The 21,569-nt window shown below is 37.8% G+C and overlaps 1 protein-coding gene across 1 annotated transcript in view; it reads left to right on the top strand.

Annotated features, from left to right (window-relative positions):
* Positions 1 to 21,569, top strand: part of KCTD8 (potassium channel tetramerization domain containing 8) — a 102,963-nt gene that overhangs the window by 69,272 nt on the left and 12,122 nt on the right. The window lies entirely within an intron of this gene.

Here is a 21,569-nt window from a genome sequence, read left to right on the forward strand (position 1 = left end):
AAAGAAATAATGCTAGGTATGAAGGTTGTCTGCATGCACACACTGCTCCTTATCTTTGTATTTATCAGGTATGGCTGTTAAAAATGGTTTAATATTTTGACAGAAATGATGATTTGCATTTTACTTCTTTATCTGAAAGAAAGGTTAAGGAAAGCATAGGTGATGGGGAGAACACTAATAGAAGAATCAAAAGCTTTGAAGCAAACACAGTAACTATGACAATATATTAAGTTGCAAAGTTTCTTGAGATAAATTATGTAATAATCTATTAGGAGACTCCTGTGTCTCCTGCCCTTTCCCATGTTCTGTACTAGGAATGGAGACTAGAATAATCTGTTCCTCCCTGCTCTCCCCAGAGCTAACATATGCGGTTTGTAAATTTTGATGAGTTGCCAGCAGCCCAACAAATGGTAAGAAGCAGCTGCTTTGGTGGCCACCTCTGTTGTGAACCTCCATGAGAAAGTTGTCAAGAAAGCTCTCGCTTCTCTCCCTCATCCCAGCTCTTACATTAATGCCAGCTTTGGGTGCAGTTTCTGCGTTGGAAGTACAGAGGCTCTGTGTGTGTGTGCATGCTGTCTGCTAAGGCGGCCCTGATGCTGACTGGAAACCAGTGTACGCCACTGGTTTTCACTACAAGCCTGTAGAAACCACTACGAGCCTGTAAGCCTTGCCTAAGTGCATTAGCTTGTTGGCACATGCGCTTGCTCATCTTCTCCTGTCGCAGCCGCTGAAGAAAAGGTGAGAAGGCTGTGGAGAACGGGATGTTTAGAGCTACTACGGAGGATGGTCTCTAACTGTAATAGGCATTTAACCTAGTGCTGTTGTTGATGTAGTCTAGGCAAAAGCAGCGGAGAAAAGCTGAGGCAATAATCCTCACTACCCAATTCAAAAGATCCGGCTAGATGCAGAGGAATGTGCACCCTCCTCTCAGAGCAAAGCAGCTCTTTTTTTTAAGAATTTCAGTAAGTCATATTCCAATCCATGAGGTGATGGGGAAGCATTAACTGGGACTGCATATTCCAGGTGGGCCCTAGGTGGCTTTGACAGCTCTTCCTTGAGTCCCTTCTGGTTTTCCACATGGTTCTCTCCATAAGAGATCAAACCCTTGATAGAGAAAATGTAATTAGAAGTTATTTATCAATTACAAGGAGCTGTTTGCATGGCACTTTTAGATGATTCCCATTCTGAGTAAGAAAAATAGTGCTGCCTTGTGCCTTTACTGCTTAGTTCAGAGAATCTAAAGTTTCCTGCCAGGGTGAGACCGAATTCTGGTAACAGGAGTGAAAGCAGTATCATATGCTTTTCAACCATTTAGTTTGAAATTAATGAAATTAAACTGCATAAAACTAATGAAAGAGTAGGAATTAATAATAAAATCTAATCATAAAATCTAATAAAAAAATCTATTAATGATTGCGTCTTTGTACTTCCATGTTAAGCATAGTTTCACAGTCTCCCATGAACTACCTATTGTACCCTCTAATATCAAGAGATTCCAGAACATCTCTAAGTAGCAAACTTCTTTCATGCATAAATGCCTAGGATACATACTGAACACTGCTCAGCTGCTCAGCACTGGTGAGACACATCTAGAGTGCTGTCTCTTGTGGTAGGCTCCCCAGTATAAGGAAGACATGGACATACTGGAGAGACTCCAGCCAGAAAGATGATTAAAGGCTTAGAGCATCTGTCACATAGGAAGAGGCAGAGAGAGCTGGGACTGTTTAGCTTGGGGAAAAAAAAAGGCTCAAGGAGAATCTTATCAATGTGTATAAATACCTGGGGGGAGAGAGGAAAGAGGATGGAGCCAGACCCTTCTAAGTGGTGCCCAGTGATGGGATAAGGGCAATGAGCACAATTGGGAATACGGCGAATTCCATTTAAACATACAAAAAACCCCTATTTACTGTGGGAATGGTTGAACATTGGTACAGGCTGCCCAGAGAGATTGTGGAGTCTCCATCCTGGGAGATATTAAAAACCTGACTGGACACAGCCCTGGGCAACCTGCAGTAGTTGAATTTGCTTTGAGCCGTAGTTTGGACTAGATCATCCGCAGAGGTCCCTTCCAACCTCAGTAATCCTGTAAATTTACTTCAGTCTTGCTGAGGATTATGAATGTAACTGCTAGGGGTTAGCTAAACAGCTTTAGATCATACAGGCTCACTTCACATTCAGTCTCTGGTGTTTGTAGCCTAAATAGATTTTCTTCCATTACCAGCAAATGCTTCAGAGGTACCACTGGAGGTGATTTGGGTGGTATCTGTTGTTCATTGTCTGCACACAGACTCAGTTTCAGAAAACACCAAATAAGCTTTCTTTTGGGTAGTTTCTATCGTTATTAAAAGACTCAATATATGCATCAACAGAAATGTATGAGCAATTTCAGTAACCATCACCAAAGTGCTTCCTCAGCTGAGTTACTCTATCATGTATTGATCAGGTCTAATGGTGCTGTTTGTTTTCATTTTTTCCTTCTACGTAAACAGCTTGAAACAGAATTTAAATGCCAAATTCTCCCTTAAATAGTCAATTCCCACTAGGCAAATAATCTGTAATGATTAATTTATTTTTAATGTACAGGATAGTTTGTAAGCATCAAATTATACTTAACTCTTGTTCTGTAACTTTGTCAAGAAAAGTTCAGTGCAAGGATTTTGCGAGAAACAAAGACTGATTCAGGCGAGAGTTTAATGTCCTTTTATCCCTCAAAAATTATAAACCAAATTATTTATTTCACAAAATATGACAGTATTGGTAGGACTTAATAAAACACTTATGAAAACACATCACCAAACATAGGCTACTGTAAATAATTTTAATTTGAGCAAATATAAAGCACTATCACAGCAAGGTCAAATCAGCAAATTATTCTCTACTGAACTGGAATTAGATAATCAAACTAATTAAATCCTCAAGTTAATACCAAAAATATCCTATCTTTATATGAATTCTAAGTGAGTCTAAGGAAGTGGCTGCATGTGTGGGTTGCAGTGCCTAACTAAAGAATTTTCCCAGAGTTGTTTCACTGAATAATTTGAATAGGTAAGTGCTTTAACACTGCCAGAAGGCTATCCTCTAACATCTAAATTACATTCTTGAAGGTAATAAGAAAAAAATCCAACAAATAAACTTACGTGGAGATTGAAACCTTTCTCATATATTTATCCAATAGGAAAACCCACCAACTTTACCAGGAAACTTACTGAAAAATAGAAGCTTATCAGACCTTATTTATCAGAAAGTGCCAGGTGACAATCTCCAGTCTTCCAAAAACTGCACAATACCAAAGTAATCATTGAGCAAATTTTCCCCCTCTGTGTGGACTCAATGGTTGCTGACATAACAGTAATGCATATAAAACATAGTAACGATGCAGAGGTTGCATGGACACACTTCCACGTCTATAAATTGAAAATATAAAGGACATCTCCAAATTAATAAAAACAAAATGAAGAAGAATGAGCTGCTTAAGTCATAGTGGAGCTTGGGCACTCTCCCTCCCATAGGGAGCACATCTCCAGGCAAGTGCTGATGAAGCTTGTCCGATGCCAGAAGCGATACACTTGATGCATGTTAGCACTGCCCTGGTGCTCAGGTGTAGCACTGAAAATATGCCATAGATAATTCTTGGTGTAATGTGTTAGCTGTCAGTAACTTGGATAGTCTCAAACTGAAGCATAGCACAGAGCCAGGGATTGCTGTAATGGTGAAAGAGTTTTGTACATAAGCTAAGAAAATAAATCCCTGCTCCTGGCTGGAGCACATTACATTAAACACTACTTTTGTTCTTAAAGTAGTGTTGTAGACTTAGCGATCCGTGTGTTTTCAGCTTCTGGGTCTGAGGTATGGCACTCACTATCTGAAGGAATGAAGCACATCTGGAAAATCAACATCCACAGGAACCTGTTATTCTAAGCAGACAGAGCATATACTTTGTAAAGCATGGAGTTAACAATCCAGACCGCTGCTTAATGTACGGGATACCCAATCCACATCAATACTGAACTCCCCAGGACCACTTTTTCCCCAGTGAATACAGTTTCTCTCAAGAGGTCCGAGTTTCACAGAGGAAATCACATTGGTGTCCAACAGAAAGAGGTGTAGGTTTGCTGGGAACAGATGAAGACCAGTTGATTATTTTAAAAACAGAGTACAAAATTTCTCTTCCTTAATCAATTTTATGCAGACCTCAAGTACAACTATTAAAAAGGCAAATATTCAACTTACTTTTAAAGCATCTAAAGAAAGTTAATAGAAACGGGTTATTAACCTTCAGTTTTAAATATTTTTGATAAGACATTAAGGCAATCTCACACAAACGCAAATTGGGAGTTGACAAGATTACAAATGAAAAGCTTATTTGCTGCTGCTATTCTCCATTATTCACTGCTAATCACTGTTCCAGTTAGCATTTTTACCACTGTGCTAATTCCATAGATTAGTATACATTAAAAAAAAGGCAAACACAAAGTAATAGTTAAATCCACAAACACTTGTAGAAGTTTACCTCTCACTTCCTCTCCTCCCTGTAATTTCACAGATTAGGACCAGAAGTTTAAAAGAATATAGAATTTTTCCTCAAAGCCAAAAAAACCCTGAAACTTCTCTTCAACCTCCTCCTCTCACTAGTCCTATTCTATTTGTAATGTGCAAGCTAAATGCCTGTCTCAGTGCTTAATGCAAACTGTCATAGCATCACTTTTGAATAAATGAAGACTATTTATTGTGCTTTGCACATGACTAAAGCAGGTCTAGCTTGTGGGAAATGGCACTCTGTGTCAGTTCTCTCTTATCCCAGTTTCATCAGATCCATTTAAAATAGAGTAGAAATGGCGACTATCGTGATTAGTTTGCAAAAAGAAAAAAAAATCAGTTGTTATTTTCAGACTTGATCAGAAAGTGTGTTTTCTTGTATCCTCTTATTCCTATCATGCCTTGGCTTCCACCAAACAGTAACACAAAACCTCCCCTTCTTTTGCTTCCATGTGCTCTGTGTTTCATTTGATTTAAAGCTTTTTAAAATGTCACATACTCCTCTTCAGACATTTTTTTAATGAAGAGTTGAGAAGAGCCATGGAAATATAAAATCCCATCATTGATCTCAACCTAAAAGTGTAATTTTAATTCAGACAGATGTATTAAATTCTATTGGGTTTTCACTCTTCAGTGTTGCAGTAATCCAAGAAATACTGCCTTTATTTTCTCATAGTCATATCCCCTCTGTCTACTTGGTTTTGTGCATTCAGCCGAAGTGTGTTGCGCTTGCTACTCTTCTGCCCTGATTCTGCAAATGCAGCCGCTGATTCATTTGCATTTCATTTTCCATTCATGCCCTGTGAACTATAGGTTTTAATCCAGTTGATAATGTGTTCAGAGGCAGCTACATGGAGCCCTGCTGAACACAGGGTGAAGCTTCAGCGCCCGCATGCCACGCACTAATTATTAGCAATTTCCAGAATGGGGCTGTGCGTAAGCAGCCCAGTTTTCCAGTCTAGTGCCTCCCTTCATTCAAATCTTTCTTAATACTTTTTTATGATATCAATAAATGAGATCATAATTAAAACCTGAGCAGATCAACAGTGCCTTTAGATTTTCATATGTAATCTCTTAATCCTGTACTAATATTAGACATTGGTCTTCTTTTCAAATCCTCTGTTTAACATGTCAGTGCTAGTTCTTAATTTACCCAAAGATTAGCTTTGGTAAACCAACCCATGAGTACTTCACAGCAGTCAGCTGATTTCCTTTTCAATTTGTCTTCTACATGATTTATTGCTTGCTGAGAGAGCCAAATTAAATCTAATGGACTGCTGGTATACATCTATTGGAATATTGACATTTTATCACCAATTAGACTGTATTCCTTATCTTATTATGCTGTTAGCTGGCTTTATATCACTTTACCTTATAGGATTAGGAAATGCTTCTTCCTCTGTTCTTCAACGTATTTGTTTTCAATTAAGGTGTTGAGGTTTTTTATTTGGAAAATAGAAGCTTTACATGTCAGAAGATAAGTATACAGGGCGTGAAGATGTATGTAACTGGAAGGCATAATAATCTTAAATATCCTTCTCTTCTTCTCCACCTGTATTCTCTCTCTTTCCAAAATACATCCCACGGTTTGATAAATTAAGCTCCTGTATGCAAATCTGCTTTCAAGCTAGAATTGCTTTCTTTTTCCCAACTATTTTGCAACAAGAAACTTCTAATGATTTCAACTGCAATATCTTGCTAAACTGTAATGCAGACTTGTTTCATTTGGAGATAGCACTGCAGAAAAGACTGTCCCCTCACTTCTTGTCCTGAGTGTCTGGTACCAGTAGGTATCTTTAGACTTCAGAAGAGTGACTCTGTGGCATGCTGCAGCATTAAAGGCATGGGAGGCTGTTGTGGGAAGCTTAACCCAGAGCAACGGCTGTGAGTGTCAGAGCTGCTGTAGGGTTACTTAATGCCTGTTAACAATCTGTCTCTGCAGCTGGTTGTTAGAGAAAAACAGCAGCAAAGCAGATATAGGCAGATGTGCTTGCACAACACTATTTAGATTGCATGGTTTTGATCCCTCATGAAGTATTTCTTGGGCTCCTCAGCAAAGGAATGGAAGAAAGCTAAGCAAAAGTGAGTGCTAAGTCAGTTTTGGACATCTGGACCGTGTTCATCGCAACAACGGAAAAAAGATAAGAACTGCGCCTGAGAGCGAAAGTCCCTATTTATACACCAAAAGTGTCTTCACCCAAACCCACTGTGGCCATGTGCAACCGACCTAGTGGGAACAGACCCTGACCCGCACTCTTTCCAAAGCCGTGTCCAAACATTGTCTGGAAAAGAGCTTGTTGCCATGGGATATAACTGGTCAAAGACGACTGCTAGCAGTTACACACTCTGGCCAATCCTTGACCAGTAGCTGAGTTTTCTTATATTTACTAGTATGTATTTATCTGTAGAGGTTTTCTTTGCATAATTCAGCCTTATGCTACAATCCAAAGATTTCATTGTATTTAATTGATTTAGGTTATAGGGTGAAGAAAATCAACACTGAAATGTCTGTGCAGAGCAGTAAAAGTGAGACTGGACTACATAAAAATTTGAAAAAGAAAAATAAGGCCAAATGGATTTCTGCAACAAACAGTTATAACAGCACTGATATCAGCAAAACTGAACTATTCTACATAAGTGCCACCCAATATTTAGCATCCCAATACAAGTTATAATAGATAATCTTCACAATATCTTTCCATAATATACAAGATCTTGCATTTATGTGGAGTTTTTTGCACACACTGTGATGCTAATTAATGAGGTGCTATACCTATCTACATTTTCTCTTAGTTTTCAGTTAGTGATAGTGATGAAATTATAGAGGATATGAAGCCATTATATTAAATATATTCTGTTATGGGTAAAGTTTTTGCTACATATCAGGAGACTTGCTCACCAAGAATATTATCTTTGGACTACAGGATTATTGAGCAAAACAGCCTGTAAAAAATAGAGGATATAAATTAACAGGCTGCACTGTTGTTTACATTAGAAATACATGGTATCTCAGTGATACAAGGAACATCTCTGATGTGCAATGATGGAGCCAAACAAGAATTATATTTATTAGTGATTATTACTTTAAACCAACACTACAATTGTTTTTTATTGATAGATTTGGTTACTGGGCTGTGATCTGAGGCAGCTGAGGTGCCAGCACATTATTTTCTTTACTGTTTCAGGGAGCAATAACCTCTTCCAGAGGTGCACAGAGAACAAGAGAGAGTTTAGGCTTTAGACCTTCTGTCCCCCTTCAGCAAGATCTACCAGAGGATGTCTGTCCTTGCTGCTTTTATACATCCCTTGAATTCTGCTCCTGTTAATGACAACTTGTGTTGATGTATGCTGGTATCTGCCCTACAAATACACTACAAAGAAGAGATAAATTGCTTTGGCTTCCGGAGGGATTGTAAGTCTAAGTTTCCCCCCTGGAGTCATAGCACTGGTAGATAAATTTAGGGTTTTCAGGATGAATATGGAAGCAACTTTTAAGGTTCCTCTCCCATGAACAGATATTTAGGGTCCAGTGGCAGTGAATATTGTGTTCTACTCAATTGCTGCTGAGACCTTCAAAGGAGTGAAGTATGTTACATTTTGCCCCAGAAGTGGGCATAGTGTACTATTTTTTCTAAACAGAGTAATTGATACCTAATGCAGATAAACTAGGGGAATGTACAAGTTATTAACATAATCCCCAAAGGGTTACCTTAATTACAAGAAAGGTTTTCATGTGTGTTTATGAATTTACTTCATAATCTGTAGCACTAATGACACTGGAATACAATTACTTGGTTTTGTTCTAGATTTATAGGTGGCTCCATGCAGATTGTAGTGATGATGGGAAATTAACTGTACATTAAAAATACTGTTACTGAATAGTTCTTATATAATAAAGTAGTCTGCTTCATAATGTATTATTATTCTCATGATGATTTAACAACTTGTATCACAAATGCATTAGATGAAGTAGCAACAGCAGCGGAAATAGCAGCATAAACATCATGCTCCACTGCCTGCCCCGTGCTAAAGAAATTAGAGTGTGGGAGGAAGAAACATAACATTGCGAGTGCTGAGACTCACAGCCATGGACGTGATGAAGTCTTACGAAATCAACAGCATGTAGGATACATACTCACGAATTATGATGACAGGGTTTCACTAAAAGGTGGACCCACTATCATTACACCCAAACAGAGCTGTTACAGTTTCCAAAAGATCAAGAGCAGCATATATAGTTTTAAATAGATAATAAACGTTAGTTGAATCCAGCAGCTCTTCTAACACAGTCTCATCCTGTCCCCTATCAGTATGAAATTTGAACTGTGAAATATTTTTTCCATTCTGGGTTTGGATTAGTATTCTCATCTGGCTTCAAAATATTTTGTAGCCCCTTCTTGTCAGGGATGGCACACTGTCTTGGTCCCACACGCTCTACTGAGAGCTTGGCTGATATCACCATGTTTATAGCACCGTGCGTGTAATGTGTGTGCTACTGCCAACAGCAGAGCAAATTCTCAGGGAGACCTGTTGGGTAGGGGTTTTTTGTTGGTTTGTTCTTCTGAGCAGAATACAGGATTTATAAAAATTATTTCATGTATAACTGACCACCTACATTGTGAGGCGTGACAGAATGCATGTTGCATTTATCTGTCGTTAAGCTGGTACGCTGCACTGTTTTACATAGGCTGGGCAAGGAAGGAAAGATTGCCTCTGCCTGGTGCCCTCACTGGGTGTCCTGGGGTGGAAAACGTCTGCAGAGCTGCAAGGTGTGCAATTCCCAGAAAAAATCAGGTAGCCCACAGCACAAGCACTTCAAGGAAAACCTGGGTTTGGTTTTGTTCTTTTTTTTTTCTCCTCCTCTCATTTATGAAAAGCTTTTGAGAAGTACCTGCAAGTAAATTATCTAGGCAGATCCACCCCAAATTTGTAGCTGATTTGGGGATCTCATCATAGATGTGGCTGGAAGACAATTCCCAGTTTACTGAATTTGGACTATCACAAGCAACCACATGTAATCCTGTTTATAAACTTATTAAACTGCAAAACCTTGCTGCTTTGCTTGTTAAAAAGCTTCTGAATTCATAATTGGTTAGAATCACTTATTTTTGTGCCAACACTGTCATTTCTGTTTGCATTTCTTTTTCTTCTTTTGGACTTTCAAATTGAAGAAAAAAAAAAGAAGAAGAAAAAGAGCTAGAAGCACTTTCTTTAGTTTAAAATTGTCTTTCATAAACATGGGAAGCCATAATTAAATATAGAATTCTGGGTCAGATCTTACCTTTAGCTTGTAGAGCAGTACAGCGATTCCTTCTGGGTATGCCTCACTTGTCATGTTCTGGAATCGCATACAACTTTTTCTTTAATGGACTGTCGTGGGGGAGAAAATCGGGAGAAGAAGTAAAACTCGTGGTTTGAGATAAGAACGGTTTAATAGAACAGAAAAGAAGAAACTAATAATGATAATGATAACACTAATAAAATGACAACAGTAGTAATAAAAGGATTGGAATGTACAAATGATGCGCAGTGCACTTGCTCACCACCCGCCGACCGACACCCAGCCAGTCCCCGAGCGGCGAATCCCTGCCCCCCCACTTCCCAGTTCCTAAACTAGATGGGACGTCCCATGGTATGGAATACACTGTTGGCCAGTTTGGGTCAGGTGCCCTGGCTGGGCATGAGAAGCTGAAAAATCCTTGACTCTAGTCTAAACACTACTGAGCAACAAGTGAAAACATCAGTGTTATCAACATTCTTCACATACTGAACTCAAAACATAGCACTGCACCAGCTACTAGGAAGACAGTTAACTACATCCCAGCTGAAACCAGGACATGACTGTATTACTTTGTTCAGAGGAACTGTGATCAATTAGCACAACCAATTCTTTGCTCTCCTTTTGTTTCCACTCAGATGCTTAAAGAAGAAATTCTTGTTAATAATGTCCAAGATGCCTTTTGTACCATTACTTTTCATCCTGTTTCTGTCATTTTCGTCTTTGGCATCACTTCATTTCTCTGGTATAATATCCTGACCTTCCCTTGTAATGGTAATACCTTACAGCTTTGTGTCAACACAACATTTTAGCAGCATGCTTCTGTGCAAAGGTCATTACCACAAATATTAAATGAGACTCATCTCAAGAATGATTCCTAACAAAAAACACTCGTCACTTTTCTCTACCTCAACAATTCAATTTTCAGTGCATCTTCACCTTCCACCTTAGTATCAGACCCTGTATCAGTCCTCTTCTTGTCTGGCTCTTTGCAGATCATTGCTGCACAAGTTTCACAATACTCCTCAAATGAGTGAGGAGTTGTACTGATGTCTTAGCAAAATATTTATTGCTCAGAATTCATCTTTTCATGCAGCTGCAGATTCTATTCCTATCAAAGTATTTATAGCACACCCATCACCAAAGTCCAAGAAACCCATGGCAAGTAGAAAAAAATACATACTTACACAAAGCCCACTCAGAGGACTGCTGCAATTAAACACTGAAAGTTTTTCCTTCACGACTATAATTTTGCAAAGCATTTAAGGATTCTTCATACTTAAATAGCTAAGGAAAGTAAGGCATTGTTTATATTAATTCTTGAGTAAAACTGTAAAAAAATTCAGTGAAATCCTGGAATATCTAGAGTAGCTTTGTTTAATGCTTGTTTATACTAAACCACACACAAGGTCATATTCATTTTCTGACCACAGTTAAAATAAGTTAATTTGAAGAACACTTTAATAATAACATGAAGAGAAAATGAAGAGAGTTTAAATTTTTAGGTCTATCTAGTATTTTTAAGCTCCATGATGAAACTGGTTAGTACCGTTTTACAGCACAGAGAATAATGCTGCCACTCTTTTATATACAGTCCCAACTGAGAAGCAGGTTTTTTCCCCTTTACTTGATGACATTTTCTTTTTGGTTATTAAAAATAGAAAAGGACAGCTGCATACTTAGATGTGCATTAACTTCATAAATTGTTAATCCTGAAAAGACATGCTGCTCACAGAAGGGGTTAGTTTAATGCTGCGGACTGCCATTCAGTGGCTATCACTGTTTCTTACGTCTGAAATCTTGCACATCAGGCAATATTTGCTCCCCTACAAATTGCGCCCATTCTCGGGGTGTTCCTTGATGCACGCAAGAGTTTCATTTATTTTGGAAGAAAAGCTCAAGTAAAACCAATAGACATAACTGAAATGGCTGACTAGCTTGTGTCCCTGAGCAGAAACAAGGGGGAAGCAGGATTGCAGCACGTCTCGAAGGTCAGCGCCGATGCTCCTCCTGAGGGAGCGTTGGCTCCCAGCTCTCCCCTGGGAGGGCTCTCCCCTTGGGTGACCCTGCCCTGACACCCAGGCTGGGCAAGTGTTCGGACACCCAGCCCCTGTTGAACACGGCGAGCGGGACACCCGGCCCTGCTGCCCACGCGGTCAGCGCTGCGGTGGACCTCTTTGCGGGAGGCAGGTGCCCGTTTTCCTACGCAGATGCTTCGAAGCAGGGATGGGCAGGCACCACCAAGTGATGGTAGGAATCTGCGGTGGGAGGCAGGGCGGGAAAGGAGCACGGCACATTCTTGTGGATATTTATGTCCCAGTTAAAGCAGGACTTTGCGATGGATTTCATCCCATATTACTCTTGTTAGCTTTGCGTCTGATCAGCTACTGTCTATACCACCATTTCCAAACCTCTTTCACTCATTCGCTTCCCAGTCATAAGCTTTTGTTTGTATTTCTGTTAAACCAAAATGCTTAACGTGCTTAGCAAAGTCTTTATCAAAGAAACATGAGGGGGGGGAAACCTTGAAATTTTTCATTGCTTACATGACAGGAGAGTAGCAAATATCTCTAAGCTGTGTTCCAGCTTAGGGGAAAAGTGAAAGCCACATCAAAAAAAGAAGATTTAGGTATATATGCTGGAAGTCAGACAGCCAGGTCCAAAATGTCATCCTAAGAAACCTGACTCAGCTCTCACTTCACTCTGGAAACACTTGCAGTCTCTAGCAGAGTTTTCCCCCTTTCCAGGCATTTAGGTTTCTGTATGCGTGTGCCTGGACCGCCTACTGAGGTTGTTCCACAAGGCAGAAAATAATTCATCATCTAAAAATGATGAATCCTTTCCTAGCAACTATGTTTTAAAAAACATATCTAAATACACAAACTATAAAAAATGAACTGCTAGAGCAACACAATGGTTCCAATACAGAACAAAATCCTAATGCTGCCGTTTGATGATGATGGTGAAAAGATTTCTGAGTTTTGGGAAACCAAGGGGGTTTAGAAGGTGCTAAAAAGAAGAGGAGCTGTGAACCTGCATGTCCAGCTGTAACACTGCCGAATATAGGAGTGTGTCTCTCTTGCACATGTTCAGGATAATGTATAAGAATAAAAGAGATGAGTTCACTGAACCTAACTTGTGTTCTGTTGTAAGCATGGTGAAAGATGGGAGCACCTTCATCAGCGCTGCTAAGGTGAAGCTGGATTCACTTGTCACAGTGGGGTAACTCCCTTCAGAATCTGAGCCATGCTATGAGAAATGTATCCATATGAATGTGCCAGAACTGAAAGTCTTGTTATTGAGCTCAACAATAGCAGTAGGAAGCAAAGGAGATGATGATTGTAAAATAATTGCCTGCCTCCACTGGCTGAGGAATAAAGTGGCATTTTTTGTGTTATATGGATATATTATATAATGTCTTGCCATTAGTAAAAATGTATTTCTAGATCTAAATTTTTAGTACTGCACCTGCATTATCCATAGATACTGCATAATCCAGAGATACTCTTAGTCTAATTACTTTACCATACCTATTAAAATTATTCCTATTCTTTGTCCCTTTCTCCCTTTTATTCTTTCATATAAAGACATGAAATAGCTTCAGACAAATATCAAAAGTGATCTGTGGAACTATTGGTTCAGTTGTGTCACAGACATAGGGTGATGTAAGATGTGGAGGATATAGTTATAGCACTGGTGGTGTTCAGAAAAATCTGCTGAAATACTTTTTCAGTGAAAAATATGTGTTTCATCAAAAGCTAAAATCTGTTAAACACATGGATTTAAATTATTCTTTTTTTTCTAGAAAAAGTAATTTTAAGAAGAAAAATAGGTGATTTCCAAAAGCACTGGAAATTAATTTCATAACTTTGAATTCTTTTTTTTTACTTATGTGGATTTCCCCACTTTCTTTACATTATTGTATAAAAATACAACAATCATCCTACTTGCAGAAATGGAAAAACTTATGTCTTAAAATAAGATACAAAAGTCAAAAACCACCCTGAGCAAGAGAAGAACCAATTCTGCTCTAGACCCTTATATATTTTAAAAGATGCAATACCTTCACTATGATTAAATATTACAAATACCTGTGCTTTCTGTTTTTTTATTATGAACATCTGTTGAGGAGGATAAACAAACAATATCAGTGACAGAAGGTTGAAAAGTAAAGTCAAAGAAGCTATTAAGTTTACTGTGAAGAATAGTCTTTCTTTTTATTTTATTTTGTTCTTTATACAAGGAACAGTTGGTGGTATTTGTGTCGGAAAGCATTTTATGATTGGGTTAAAGAATCCAGTTTAAAGTTTTTCTCTAAAGAAATAGAACATATAGCCAAGATTGTGCTTCTTGTTTTGTGTTAGTATAATTGTAAAGAACACATCCAGCTAGAATAATGAAATATCACCGTATTGCAGTCACCGTTCCCAGTTTGTGAAGCCCCTGATCTTGGCTGTGGGGAAATGGAAGGATATGTTAGGAAAGGGAGCTCTCTCTGCACATTTCCTTTTTTGTTTTGTTTTGTTTTGTTTTAAATGCAGACAGTCTCTTTCAAAGGGAATCTCAAAGCTTTTGTTCTGTCAATAAAAGTCCCTGCCAGTGTTCACCTTCCGTCTGTGACCTTGCCTGGAATACAGGCAGCTCTGAAGCTCTGCCATTCCTGCATACTAAGGATTACACGAAAGCTAGATCTTAAGCGTGTAAGTTAGTTACAATATCTTGTGTGGATAATGTAGGACTCTATATCAACACATTTTTCTTCCTCTTTTCCACCTTTGTTTACACTCTTTAAGTGTAACAAATAGGAAGGGATAATTTCATAAACTTTTGACTGCAGAGTGAAATTCAGACAAAAGTCAACCTGAACCAGCCAGAAGTACCAACATTGCAATCACTGGATTTTCATTCATCTTTTCCACTAAGGACTTTTACTTCCTTTGCTTTCCTAAATTTGTCAAGCCACAGTAATACTGTGGCATACCATGCTTTAGCAGACCAGAAATACTAGTAAGAATGTACGAGAGGGATCTCTTCTACAGATAAACCTATTACCTAGTTTATGATCTTAATTTTACTTTCTCTTGCCCCAGCTGTACATTATTTTGTAACCCCAAAATAAATTTGGAATTTATTTTGCAAGAAATCAGTGGGATTTATTCTAGTATATTATTGGTATCCAATTGTCATATAATATTTTCAGCTGTAGATCTTGAAGCATTTTACAGAAGGGACGACACATTTTACAGATGGAGAAACTCAGGCACCGAGACAGAAGCACCCTGGCTTTCATATTGACATTGAAAAGCAGAAAAAGATTACATTTTCAGACACAGAAACAATTTGTTCAGGGTAACTGCCTTCTTGTATTTGAAAGCTCAATGTGCAGCTGAATAGGAAAGATGTACTATCATTGGTAAAGCTTGCTTAAATGAAGGTAGCATATAGGGGAATCAAAATAGTAATAGTAGGAGAAACAAGTACGTAGGAAAAAAAAATTCACTATAAGAAGCCTGGGACCAATGAATGTAACAAGAGAGGCGTATTTTGATCCTGGGTTCCGTTTGAGGGAATACAAAGATTGAGAAGAAAGGCTGCACATTGCCCTTTCCCTGATTAACAACTGTACAGTTTTCACTTGGAAATCTGAGTCACTAAAGTTACATCATTGGCCCCTGACAGTCCTTATGCACATATACTGGTCTTTTTTGTCAGCCCTTCATGGTAACAGAAAAGAAGCACCATCTCGGCTGTCATCAGAAGCAGGTTTCAGTTTGGATTGCTGTTGGAAACTTCCAAATGCAGAACCGCAACTGTTACTGCAAACCCATGTCGACATCTGTAAGACAACAAATGAGTCTTGTTTTCTGAAAGAGTAAATATTCCCAAGCCTTATGGCTATTAGAAGAAAGATGTATTTCCATATCAACTGCCATTTATCTTTTTCTTAATTTTCACTTTTTGTGCATTTTAGTGTTTTGTACAGCTAAGATATGATAGCTTTTACATGAATGCAATGAAAATGCCAGTTAATACAAAATAAGATTATATTCATTATAAATGATTCACTTACTAAAAAGCATCAAATGCTGCTTTTCTAACTCAGTGACTTTTTTTTTTTTTTTGGTGATAATATTCCAAAGTAATTATTCCATCTGCTGGTCTGTTGAGCCTGTCAAAGGTGGGAAAAGAAAATGAGAGAACATAAATTAGTTTAGCTTTAAGGAAACTCTAGTAAAACAATTATTGACTGTGCCTTTGGTCAAACTGAGGTAGAACTGTTAGTGATAATCAGAATAAGGTTATTATTTTCTGTGTAATGTTTTAAGGTAGGTTACTATGATAAAATGAAAATTGCACAGGTTTGTTTGGCAATTGAAATTTGATGTAAAAATTTTCAATAGTACTGTCTGTTCACTCTCCCAAGATAATTTTTAATGTATTTTTCCTTCCTGCTCTCATTCATTTTGTTGCTATGCAAAGCTACAAAAGCCACTCAGCTCGTAATTGAAACATTCTTCAGAAAATTTACTGGAACGTAGGATTATTGTGAAATGTGTAAATAAATGTGTATTTCTCCTCTGTAATTCTCATGCTTTTTCTTGTAGGGCTTTTTCTGTTGTTTTCTTTGCCTCCATTAGGGCTAAATTAGATATTGACTAATAGTAGCTATATTTCAGTACTGCTGAGACATGTTTTGTGAATGTCTCAAGATTTGGTATATTTTATTAAAAAAAAATTCTAAGAATAATGTAAGAAAGAAGTGAAATTTTCACTAAAGAACGCTGTCACCCTTCTTAGATAGCCTTCTGTACTCATTTGGTATTCAATTTGCAGGATGGTAGAAAATCAGTCCATGTTTTATTATTTAACATTTTTATTATTTAAAAACTTTGCAAATATAGTTAATATTTCAAGAAAGAATGAGTTTAAACAAACACATTTTAGTCTGAGCTGAGCATAATTTATTCATTGCAAACTGTAGTAAGTGATTAAAGATCTCAGTTATGCATATTGATTGTGTTTCCTGATAAATATCTAAAACATTTGGAATAAGAGGAGGATGAAATCTTCTTACTCTTTCTAATGCTAGTTTCACCTGGGCTAGTAATCAGAGTCTTTGTTGTTTGGTCAGGGATGGAAATGTCACATGTAAATGCAACTATTGGATGCAACTAGCAGTGACCTTACAGAAAATATTTCTGTAAGGGATGAGGGATTTAAGGAATAAATAAATATTGCAGGCAAGATGTCTCCACTAACAAATTACACATCATGTTGAACACATAAGCAAATTTGAATCAAGGAGGGTATATCATTTCTGTAGGACCAATTTTACAAACCTAAAGTTGCTCAAAACAGGTCTGGTGCTGTTTATCCCTTGAGTTCTGCTGCAAGAAGATGGGAGGTATTCATTGGGAAGAACTAGGGTGAGGCAAGAAAGTGTTGTAGGAATTCTTGAGGAAAGCATGGAACAGTCAACCAGGACCTGCTCCATAGACCTATGTAGCTACTTAACGAAGGACAGAGGAAAGTATTCTGGCAAATGATATCTTCAGTTATTTCCAAATCAAATTCAGATACACTGAAGAAGCAGGGTCTTGTGTTTGGATGGAAGTTGCTTCTGGGCCCTTTTGTTTATAATAAAAGCAATGATGTGGATTTTAAGCCTTAAATGGGCTTACTTAGAAATAGGAAGAATTAAATTATATTTATTTCTAAGAAGGGTCTTTGTTTTCCACCCCTTCCATCCAGACCTTAAGTACCTAGCTGTGGAAAATACTACTTTATCTGCTCCCAGAGCATCTGCTTTGTGGTGTTAAAAAACCTCATTTTTGTAGTTTATTGCTTTGACCCTTGTTTCTCAGTCCCTGCATTAAATCTCTCATTTTTATTTCAGATGTGGGTTGCTTGTCCTCACACTAAAGGCCTTCAGTTGCGTATCCTCACCTAGCCCATATCGTTTGCTGTTGTATTGGTAACTCTTAGCCCCAACCAGACCATGGTGACTTTCTCTATTGCTCACATTCATGTCACCTCTGATGCTGCTTCTTACTTGAGGGAGAAGATGCCCCTAACATCTGCAAAGCTATTGTGTTATTATCCTTCAAAACCCTCCTTAAAACTCTCTGGTTTTGTGCTGCTCGTATAAATTTTGACAAAAGATTAGACAGCTGGAGGTCTGAGACAACCAGCCTATCGTGCTGACCAATACTGCATTTTTTGGTATTTTCCCATCTGTCTGTCTCTTCCCATCTGTTGTTTCTTGTCTTGTTCTTAGACTTTAACCTGTTCAGGGCAAAGGTCATCTATTAATTCATGATCATGCAGCCCAACTACATTATGCACAATGTAGCCTATTACTAGAACATATAGTCTGCAAGGGAAATAAAATGAATATTAATAACAACAACCACCTCAGTAGTAGCAGTAAATCCTTTTTAGACTCCTTTTTATTACTTTTATAGGATTAAGTAATGAGGAAACATTTAGGTTATTTCAAGATACATAACATCACTTTTATCTGCAAGTAATATCTTGAAGAAGCGTCTGAAGAAATTTTGCAATATTTCAAATATTTGTGTTAGACATCCCTGTATGTTTTGACTTTCTAAGTGTGACCAGTGTAGTCCTGTTCCTTAAATGCTGTTGGTTCTGTCTTGTGAAAAATGTAGTTTGTTCTGCAGATACTCAGGATTTCTGTTAAGAACTTCACCTTGTCTTTACTATACTGTAGCTGTAATCTATGTGGTTGCACTGTTTCCCAAGAAGAATTCATTTAATGAATTCAACCTTCAGGGTTTTTTTATCTCTTTGTGGGTCTATGTCTGTCCTGGTCTCAGCTGGGATAGAGTTAATTGTCTTCCTAGGACAATGTCGTATAGTCATAATATTTTGTTTGTATGGATATATAATATTTTTACATGCAAATGATTTGCAAACTATTTTGCTTTTTGCAGAGGACAAGATGTTGTGTACAGAGTGAATTCATTATCCTTTACATATTCAATAATTTTTATTTTACTTAAATATATACCATATAAATAAGATTGGTTTTCTGCGTACGTTTTCATATTTTCTGAAGCTATTTACTCAGAGCAAATGCTTTGTATGTTCCATAAGGCTGATCTAGGAATTTGGATCTAAAGATAGTGCCTTATTATCGGTATGTGTTTACATAGTCTAGGATGCAATGCCCCATTAATTTCATATTGTTTTACTTTGGTTTTCATGTACCACACCTTAATGATAAAACAGATGAATGGCACTGCTAGAGTTATGTTAGTCTGAAATGTACTTCTTGCTATGTACACAGAAGTGAGAAAGACCTCATTGATGACCATCACTGTTACTTAGGGAAAGCTTTCAGCAAAGCTTTCTAGTCTTTTCACAGAATTCTTGCAGTTTGAGACATTTCTATTATCCCTGGGACCAGCGAGGAAAGGCATAAAACTATACAAATATAATCTGAGTATATTCTGAATTGCTTCCCTCTTAGTGCTTGAACTGTTAGAATAATTCACTGTGGACTCTTACCCAGTTCATATAATTCACTGCTAGTTCTCAGTAATCAAAAGTAAAATGCAGACTTGATCCAAGTGTGCATTTCCAATTGTTTTGCACTTGCTTATTGCCTAAAGTGCTATCATAAGTATCATGTAAGCCTGCCAAGATTGCTGGTATCTGAAATATTTCTTTAATGTGAGACTTCTTCTAATGCCAAAGCCAGTGCATGGTTTTTTGACAACTTTCTGCTAGCATGTTTTATACACGTTCTGTAAATTCACATTAATATTAATTTATTTTGCATGCCAGTCAGAAAGAAACCTGTAAAACCAAAAGAGCTGGAAAGAAGAAATGAAGATTACACATTTTATCTAAAGGGATTGACAAAGTAATTGACGAAGCAAAGTAATGCGAAATGATACTAGACAAACAGAAATAAAAACTATCAAGGAAAAATTTTGGTTTAGTATCTGAAATTGAATGGAGAAGCAAGCCACAACGGTGATGGTTGATTCTGTCTCTTTTTTATTGTTTGGGTTTTTTTCCTGTTGCCCATACTGTTAGAACAAAGTAACCAAGACAGTCACTGACAGGCCCCAAAGAGAAGAGTTCTTACCAATGAGTTGCAAATGAACTTTTCTTAAAAGAAAGTATCAAAACAAAGATTCCTGAAATTGCTGTGTTAATCACTGTCCCTCTGCTTTAACTTATGTTGGAAATTCTAAGACAGAAGCAGTGATCTTGGTCCCACTGAAATATGTTTCTGACTGGTAGACCTTATTTGAGATGGCATTTTTTACATTCCATGTATACTTTTATTGAAAGTAAACTAAATTTGATGAGGACATTACTAAGTCAATATATTTAATGTATGTGTGTGTCACAAGAGGGCAAGTAATTGCTTCATGTATGTTTCAAATTGTCATAAGCCATCAGTGAGAAGTGCAGTGCCTTTGCTTGAATATTCTTTCCCATCCCTCTGATGCCTTTTGTTCTGGCACAAGCATTTATGTGGCCACATAGGGAGCCACATCTGACAGCTGAGAAGTTACAACTAATTCAGGAAAAACGAAATGTGAGTGGTTCAAAGAACAGCATTGCTTATCTGGGTGGAAAGAGATTCAGCTTCCCGTTGCCTAAAACTCTGATTAGGGCCTTGCCAAACACAGACCCGGTGGCTAAAAGACTATTTTGCACTTGAGCAGATGTCCAACCAATATTAATATTTACAAAGCAGAAGGCAGCAGCCAGCAATATGGTTGACAACAGACTGAAATTCCTGATGGACTTACAAATAAATATGTCCTTAGAAGAAAGGGGAAGGAAGCGAGAAAGGGGAAGGAAGCGAGAAAGGGGAATGATAATATCTAGCAACCTCAGAGGGACCCCCAAGGATCAGGGGGCTATATCAGGGATAAACAGTATCCTTCCCCAGCCCAACAGCTCTTTTCTCTGAATGTGGTCTGAGGACACTGAATAGGAAATAGAACTGAGCCTCTAAACCCACAGGTTAAGCAGTCATTTATAGTTTGTCCTATGAATCCTGGGAGGGAGATGCATCTGGGATGTGTTTCTGCAATGCAAAGATGGAGTGATTATCTTCTTTTTTTGTCAGTTCTGCCCTTATAGAGCTTTTGCAAATGTGTTGTTGGCTTTTAATTTATTTTTTTTCCCTCTTGTAACTTAAGCCTGTGTTAGAGGTGATTTCAAGAAAATGGTTAAGAAAGAACAATTTAAAGACATTTACATCTTTGACACCAAGATTCTCTAGTACTGTCCAGTATCCTGGTGGTGAAAGAATAAGAAAGTACCTTCACTTTTACCTACAAGGGCTAGAGTAGCAGCTGGAAGACTAGGGTCTGTGTCAAGGAATTCTATTCCAGTGATCCGCATTAACAAAGTAAACTTTCTGCCAGCGCCAGTGAGGTGAAAGAAGCACTGAGGTCTTGAGGGAGTTTATAAAAGCAACATGATCAAATGTCCTGCTTTTGATCATTCCCCTGACTCCTTTTTGTGGTAAATTGAGAATATCACTCTAGATAAGTCTTATTAATTTTCAGACACCAAATTTATAATATGAAGATAATTTGGTGGAGTTTAATATCAGTTAACTATTTCTCTAAGGGAAAATATTGCATCTAATAAGCAACTTATAAGCATTTTTCATGGACAGAACAAAAGATTTTAGCTCTTAACTGATAGCCACTGAAAAAAGACCAGTCAAAAAAAGGCAAATGGTATTAGCACACAG

This window comes from Haliaeetus albicilla, chromosome 1 (genome assembly GCF_947461875.1).
Source record: "Haliaeetus albicilla chromosome 1, bHalAlb1.1, whole genome shotgun sequence".
Classification (NCBI taxonomy): domain Eukaryota; kingdom Metazoa; phylum Chordata; class Aves; order Accipitriformes; family Accipitridae; genus Haliaeetus; species Haliaeetus albicilla.